Consider the following 7,527-nt stretch of genomic DNA (forward strand, 5'->3'; position numbering starts at 1 on the left):
CACCCTGCCCTCGGAGCCACCCAAGGGCTGTGCTGGGCAGGGAGGCCGCGCGGCTGCAAGGAGAGGGGATTCAGCTGGCCACACAGCAGCAGGGGGAAGCGTTTTAACAGGAGCTTCCCGACGGATCGGGCAGAGGACTCGCTCCGCTGTGACCCACGATCGCCAGCTCGCAACCCAAGAGAACGGCTGCGATCGCAGTGCCAAGGACCGAGGCTCTTTCAGAGGCAGCTCCCTGCTAACCCAGCGTCCCGGCCGCGCCAGGCTGCACCTCCCGCTCGGCGCCAGCGACGCTCTGCACTGCGCTGGATTACCTGTGAGCACAAGATAACAACGTGCCTGTGAGCAGCCACGAGCGCCGCGCGCGCTCAGCAGCCCCTCCGCGGAGGGAGCGTCGCAAGCGCCAGGAGGTTTCCTTTTGCAAGGGGGAGGATTCCTACCAGCTGCTACGTACACTAAAATACATCGTGCAGGTGTTGAATATAAAAATAAGACTACAGAAGGTTTAATACACAAAGTTCCTCTCACGGACTCAACACGCTTTTCAAGGAATTTCACCATATCCCTTTCATTATTCCATTCTAAGAATAAAGATATTGGCTCCAGTGACTCTGATCAAAAGAGACTGTAAAAAAAGGGGGAAAAAAAAAAAGGGGGAAAAAAACCATATAATTGGAGGGGAAAATAAAAACAAAAAACACGTTTTTCATTCCTGTAGATACAGGTCATTCATTCATTTACGAACAAAATTAGCTCAGGCTTTCCCCCATTGAAAAAAAAAAAGGCACGAAGGACTGACTATGAGGTTTGGGGGTGTTTTTGGCTTGTGTTCTTTTTTTAAAAGGTGCTAAGCAAGTTGATAGAAACCTTGAAACATCACTTCAGGCTGCAATAAACCTTTACAAGGCTGTGGAAACTAGGTTGCCATTCCACCTCACGCTGAATATTTAAAGCAGCAGCTTTGTTCCTAACAGGAGGCATCAGGGTTTCAAAAGTGCCACCGGGAACGACTGGCGCCTGGGGAGCAGGCGAGGAAGGTACCAAACCACTTCTGAAAACGCCGACTTCAACAATAATCAAATTCAGCACTAGCTGAGGAAATTCTAGTTTCATTAATTAATTCCAAAGAATACATAGTCCCTAGATGGAGAAAATTAACAGGTAGGAAATGAAGAGGTATAAGAGAAATTATTGTTATAAAACACAGTAATAAAAAAATGCAGGAGAACTTGTGTGTAAGGCCATGCAACTCCAGGCTCTGCAAGAGCAAAAAGAAACAATGAGCAACTTCAGAGGCAAAAAGCCAGGAGGATAAACGTTAATTATCAGAAAAACTTTGAGAAGTATCTGATCTAGCATTTCATTATTTTCACTCAAGTACCTCACACGACATTAAATATCTCAACTTACCTATCCACACACTGTACAAGCTCTCTCCAAATACTAGTTTTGTTTCTGCCCCTGTCACCCCCCCTCTACCCAGGGAATATTCGGTGCTGTGAAGTCTCCTCCCAGCCCAGGTCTGCGCCAAGACAGGAGCCGTAACTCAGAGCTGCCACTGCTGCTACCCAGGAACTCGCTGCCCGAAGCACAACTGATTTCTGAGCAGAGAAGGGAGGCAGCAGTATTCATGCTTGTGAATTCTGTGGGCTTGGGGGCATGCCAAAATACCAAGATAAGTGTTGTGTTTGCTATGCAATCCTCACCAAAATGCTGCCTACGGTTTGGAAAATCCATATCATCCTGCATAAAATTAAGATCTGAGTTGTCCTGACATTTTTCTAGAAGGATCAGAACATTGTTTCGTTAAAAATGTGCTGTGTTCATGTTGCGATTAATCCAACAACAGAAAGATTTTGTATTTTTTTTCTTCTGCATGTACTTCATTCAGACTCCCTCTTCCCCCAATACATTACATGTTTTTTGAACCAGTAACACCAACCTGTAAAGAAACACCATAAAGGAAAGCTGAGAATTTCTGGCAGCACTAGCAGGACAAAATACAGCTTATCCTTTTATGGTAATCATCCCCCCATGGCTAAGATTTCTGATATTTGTTAAAATAAGCCTCGGCACTTTCCCTTGTGGAGAGAGACCAGGCTCAGAAACTTTCCCACCCGCTATTCCCAGCGGGATGGGGAGGGATGGCAGCACTGACCCTCCCCATCTAGCCCTGGGCACTCTGCCCTGCCCAGAGGGACCCGCTGGTGTCCTGTGGACGGACTCCATCATTTCTCACCAGAACTAAGCTTTAATATCCGAGTAACTAATGATATTTCGGACGGCACCTCTGAAATTCCTTCCACTCCTACACTATGTGTTCCCTACTTCTACTGAAGCTGACACTGTTGAAAGGATTATAAAAAATGGATTTTGCTGTCACATTTTATTTGGGAACGGGATAAAGTAAATTGCCATGAACAGAGGGGAGAAAAAAATGGAATTTTGTATTAAAATATAATCACTTAAAACTCTGGGTCACTCAGGTAAAAGGAAAAAGAAAAAAAAAAAAAAAGACACAGACAAATACGAGAAAGCCAAAGGATGCTAAGGATGCTTACACTCAAACCCACAGGCTACTTGCCGCCAAAAAAGTGGCAAGCCAGCACCAAGGGAAAGTTTAAGAACATTTTATAGAATCATTTAGATTTAATGAAACATCTTTTATTAAAGGTAAAATTGAGCTCTTGCTGTATTCTAGCGCATAGGATACCCTAATTATAAAGCCATTTTTAGTAGTGAGGTCTCTGGAGTCTTCTTTCCACTTCTAATGAAAAATATATTTTGCATAAATATTTTAATGTAAGTATGCCAAGTATTAGAGAAGAAAGAAGAGCAGACCTCTGCGTAGTTTAACTGGAATGAAAAACTGCTTTTGTCATTCAACTACTGACTTCTCCCACTGATCTCTATCTCATGCCTTCACATGCAGAACAATTGTACAAGTTTTGCAAACTGAACAACATAATGTATGAGGAAGCCCCATCAAATTACCTATGTTAAGACCATGATAAACATTAAGAAAGTTAGGAAAAGAGTTAAAAAACACACTAGTACTAATTTCCTTGTCTGCTACACAGTTTTTGTACTAGAGTACAGCTATGTTTAAGCACAAAATATAGTTCCATTTGATTTCTTGTTTGCACAATTTACAAAACTGGAATCAGTAGCAAAACAAAAAAAATCCCATCGGTTAAAAAGCCTTTCAATGCACAGGAAAAATGATGCTGCAGCAGGAGAATAAACAAAGCTTCATAAAAGCATTTTTCAAAGTGCATCCTCAGCTAGTTCTGCACACAAACCAACCGCTGGGGAAACAGTCATTAATTTCTTGCAACAGCACATGAATGTTTTGCAGAACAAACGTATTTTTTTCCTAATAGTACCTTGATTTATCTCGAAGTGCAGCTCCTAGCGACTTGCAGGGCCAAGGCAGCGCTCGCCAACCCAGGCGCCGTGGGGAGCTCTGGGCTGGGGTCCCGCTAACGTCACCGCGGGAGGCTCCAGCGCTGCCGCCCTCACCACGACACCGCTGTGCCCATTGACAGCTCCCGGGAGCCCGGGGCTGCAGTGCCGGGGGCCACAACAGCCAGGAGGGACGAGCAGTGGATGCTGCTCGGGCCCCACAAGCCTGGGAAGGCTTCGGTGCTGGCACGGGGAGCCCAGCCACCCCACAAGGCAGTCTGCACGAGTAAAACTGCAGCTTTTCAACACGTATTGCTTGCTCTCGTGGTCGTTTTTCAACGCTCAGTATTTGATCAGAGGAGCAGATACTATCTCCAAATACAAAAAACAGGCACCCTGAAAAATGCTGAAGCTCCCTCGCATCCCGCAAATCACCAAAACAGTGAAGCTTTTCAATAAAGTGATCCAGGCACAACATTTATAAAAATGTTATTATATTGGCAGGACAAAAACAAACAGGCTTCTCCAAAATCCATTTCTGGAACCACCTACACCAACTCCTTGCTCAAGTTTTTCCCACAAGCTCAGCGGGGCCAGAACATTTCTACGTGGAAGAAATCTAGACCGAGAGGCAAGTTTTGGTTTGCTTGAGACTGAGAGCCGATCCTCCCATCAGCCGCACGGATAACACACTTACCCAGGGAAAAACGGCCTTGTGGAATTTCCTGGGGAGCTCAACCACCACCCTCACCAACGAGGACTGCAGCTGGACACGACAGGGTGAGAGGTGGCTGGTTCCTCTCCTAAATGACTGACAGGACAAGCCACACGCATCCAGTTCTGCGCAACAGCAGCGCTGTTAAAAGGCCCTTGGGAAAGCAAACCTGGCTGAGCTGCAGACATGACTGCAGTGCCGCAGAGAGCCCAGCCACACAGCAATTCTTTTTTAAAAAACTAGAAGAGATCAGGACTGTTTTGTCTTTGTCAGCAATTTCAGCCCCACGTCCAAATTTACAGGCTTAGGCGAAAAGAACAACTCTGCTACAATTTTACAAGTTTGCAATCACTATCTGTTGAAGCTCTATCAGCAACAACAAAAAATCCTCCCCTTGAAAAGCTAGAGGCCAAAGCGACTTTAAAGACAGTTTGAACTGGAGATACAAATAGGCATGATTCTAAGACTCTTTCACCACTATTCCTATAGTGCAGTTGAGGCTGATCAGCTGTTCTAGTTCTGTATTTTTCTAGTTAAAACATTAAGCTATGAAAATCGCATTTGCAACATCTAGCACGAGAGTTAACATCTGTTTTGCGATAGAAAAAATAGAAGGATGTATGAGGGCAAATGCTCTTAATCCCAAACTCAAAGAATATCATTTCCGAAATGCAAATAAGTGATCAAAGCTTTAATATGCTAAATCAGCATGAAAACTTCCCACTGCCCCACTCTCTAAATCGTGTAAGGCCAGACAATTATTTCTTTGCAATTATTATGACGATGCAGCCCATTTTCTCTCTTGTCGTCTTAATGCTGACCTATGTGGTCACTTAAACACATAAGTACTTGACCACTTGGGCTGCATCAAAGAAATTCTTTGTTTCAGCAGCGCATTATGGATTTATCTGAAACAGTGAACTGCAATAGGCACATCTGCCACACGTGTCATCACATAACAACACTGTCGTGTGTTAAACACTGCCTAGGAACTTGCTCTAACCTTCCTTCGGAGCAAGATTAACCCCTTTTCCTAACTCTACAAATCAGCTTGTGTTGCAAGAGGAGGAGGAGAAGAGAAACAGGAGGAAAAAAATGCTGTGTGTGTGTGGAAGGTGGGGGCAAAGCATTTCAATCACAGTTACTCCCCTCTCATTTCTGGAGCTTGGGAGAGGAGCAGGAAAAGAGAGAACAAGAAGCAGCAACTCTTCTGTTGTCTGAGGAGGGTCTTAAATTGATAAATAAAAAGCCAACACTTTAGCAATGATCAGGACAATAGTTAGATAATCTTCCTGTTCCAGGCATCCATGATGCTATCCTTCCAAAGTTTCACAACTGAAAGGTATCTCCATGTAATATAAACACAAGAAAGTAGTGCCATCAAAATCTGCAAGCCAAACATCACAGGCGGTTGGGTGATCTATGAAGCAGCACACGAAGATGCCGCACTACAAGAAGATGCAGAAGCCCTCCCTCTGCACGGAGCTCGGCCCGCAGAGGCGCAGCACGGAGCGGTCACCGACTGCTTTATCCCACCGCCCCCGACGGTGCCCAAGGCTCAGCCCCATGGAAGCGCCCCGGTCACCCCGGCCCCACGGCAGCGCCTGCACGTGGCCAAGTCCCGCGACCACAATCCGATTTATTTGCCCCAAAGCAGCTGCAGAGGCAGGAGATTGCCACCTCGCTTTACCGAGGGTCTCCTGCAAGGAGGTTGCTCCCTCCTGTTCGATTATGCATTTATGGGAGGAAAAATAGGGTAAACACTCCAATGACAACAGAGAGAGGGAGAATTCAGAACTGAAGAGCAATTTCTTCACCCAAAGTCACCCTGCGCACAATAGATGCTTGACTCCTAATACACAGCTACTTCATTTAAAGGCATTTATAAATAATCTATGATGTGGCCCAGTTAGTTTTAATTTGTATAACCTACTCAACCTTTTTCAGTGCATGACTCCAAATACCATAGCAAAAACAACCCTCGTATGGTGGGGATGCCACTGTATTAAATAAGCTACTGGCAACTGAAAGGAAACACATCCAGGGAAATGGTGAAGGAGGGACGAATCCAGGGAAATCCAGGTGAAGGAGGAGAGAGAGCAAAAGCTGGGAACAGCAGGAGCAGAGGTCACTCTCCAGGATCCTTGCAGCACTTAGCAGATAAGCAGTACGCGCTTTGATTACGAAGTACCTCAGCTTCCTGCCATAAATAAAGGTTCTACAACCCACTCAAAATACAGATTAGCCAGCCAAGCACTTCATTTTATTTGTCTTTTCTTATTCCTTAGTAACATGTCCGTTTTCCATGCGTATCAATAGACCATTATACAACATATGCTATTATCTCATGTATTCTAGTGTCTCATCATTTTTTCCACCATGGCTTAGGAATGTGAAGTAACCCATTAAAGATCATAAGCCTGTATCTTCCAGAAGCAGTTTTTAAATGTTTAAATGCTTCCTGGCCTCCACATTCCCCAAGCTTTTTTTTTAATAATACTTTATTTAAATGCACAGGTGGGTTCATCATCAGTACATTAGCCTTCTATACTGGTTATCAGTGTATGTATCTCCCAAGCTAAGAAATTAATGAGCACTTCCATGAAATTTATCTTCCCAAACAGATACCACTGCTGAACTCATCTCCACTGCATGAAACCAAAGCCCTGCAGGAAACCAATGTAGTCTGGTCTAATCTGGTCTAATTTAACAAGGACTGAATGAAAGTATCTTTTAACTATTACACAACGTCTGAAATTGCAGCAGATTAAAGATGCAGGTGCATGCAGGACATTAAAGATGCAAGACATACACTTGGCTACCCAGTCTCTATCTCCACTCAAAATTTGCTGATTTTTGTTTGTCTAGCTTCTACATATAGCAACCATAAAGGGCATGACAGCCTCAGCAATTCTATTCGGGTAGCTTGCGGATATATTTTGGAACGACTACAGAAATTTGGCATTACTGAATCTCAGCCTCCTCAGCAGCAAAGCCCTCTATGTGCACTGGGCCCGGCGCAGAGCCAGGATGGATTTCTCCCAAATCCCAAGTAAGTCACCTTGCAGCCTCCCTCGTTCTAACCAAAGGCTACCTGGCAGCCAATACAAGTACTTTAAGAATGCTAAAATCCCTTTCACCAACCCTGTTAGATACTGGTACCAGTAACTGGAAAGAGGAAGAAACAACAACAACCCTTTGAATGAGACACCAGGAGACAAATACGGGAAAAAAAAAAAAAAAAAAAAGAAAAAAAAGGAGGGGGGCAAAAAACATCCCATTCCCTCCACGGTGGTTTTTTTTTCCATTATTCTGCAATTTTTTGATACTTTAATCATCTGTCCAGTCCATTGTTTCCATGTAATAACAAACTATGTAAATCAGAACAATCACTTTTTTTTTTTCATTCT

The sequence above is a fragment of the Tinamus guttatus genome, unplaced genomic scaffold (assembly GCF_059628265.1).
Source record: "Tinamus guttatus ecotype Peru unplaced genomic scaffold, ASM5962826v1 Tinamus_guttatus_pri_ptg001010l, whole genome shotgun sequence".
Lineage (NCBI taxonomy): Eukaryota > Metazoa > Chordata > Aves > Tinamiformes > Tinamidae > Tinamus > Tinamus guttatus.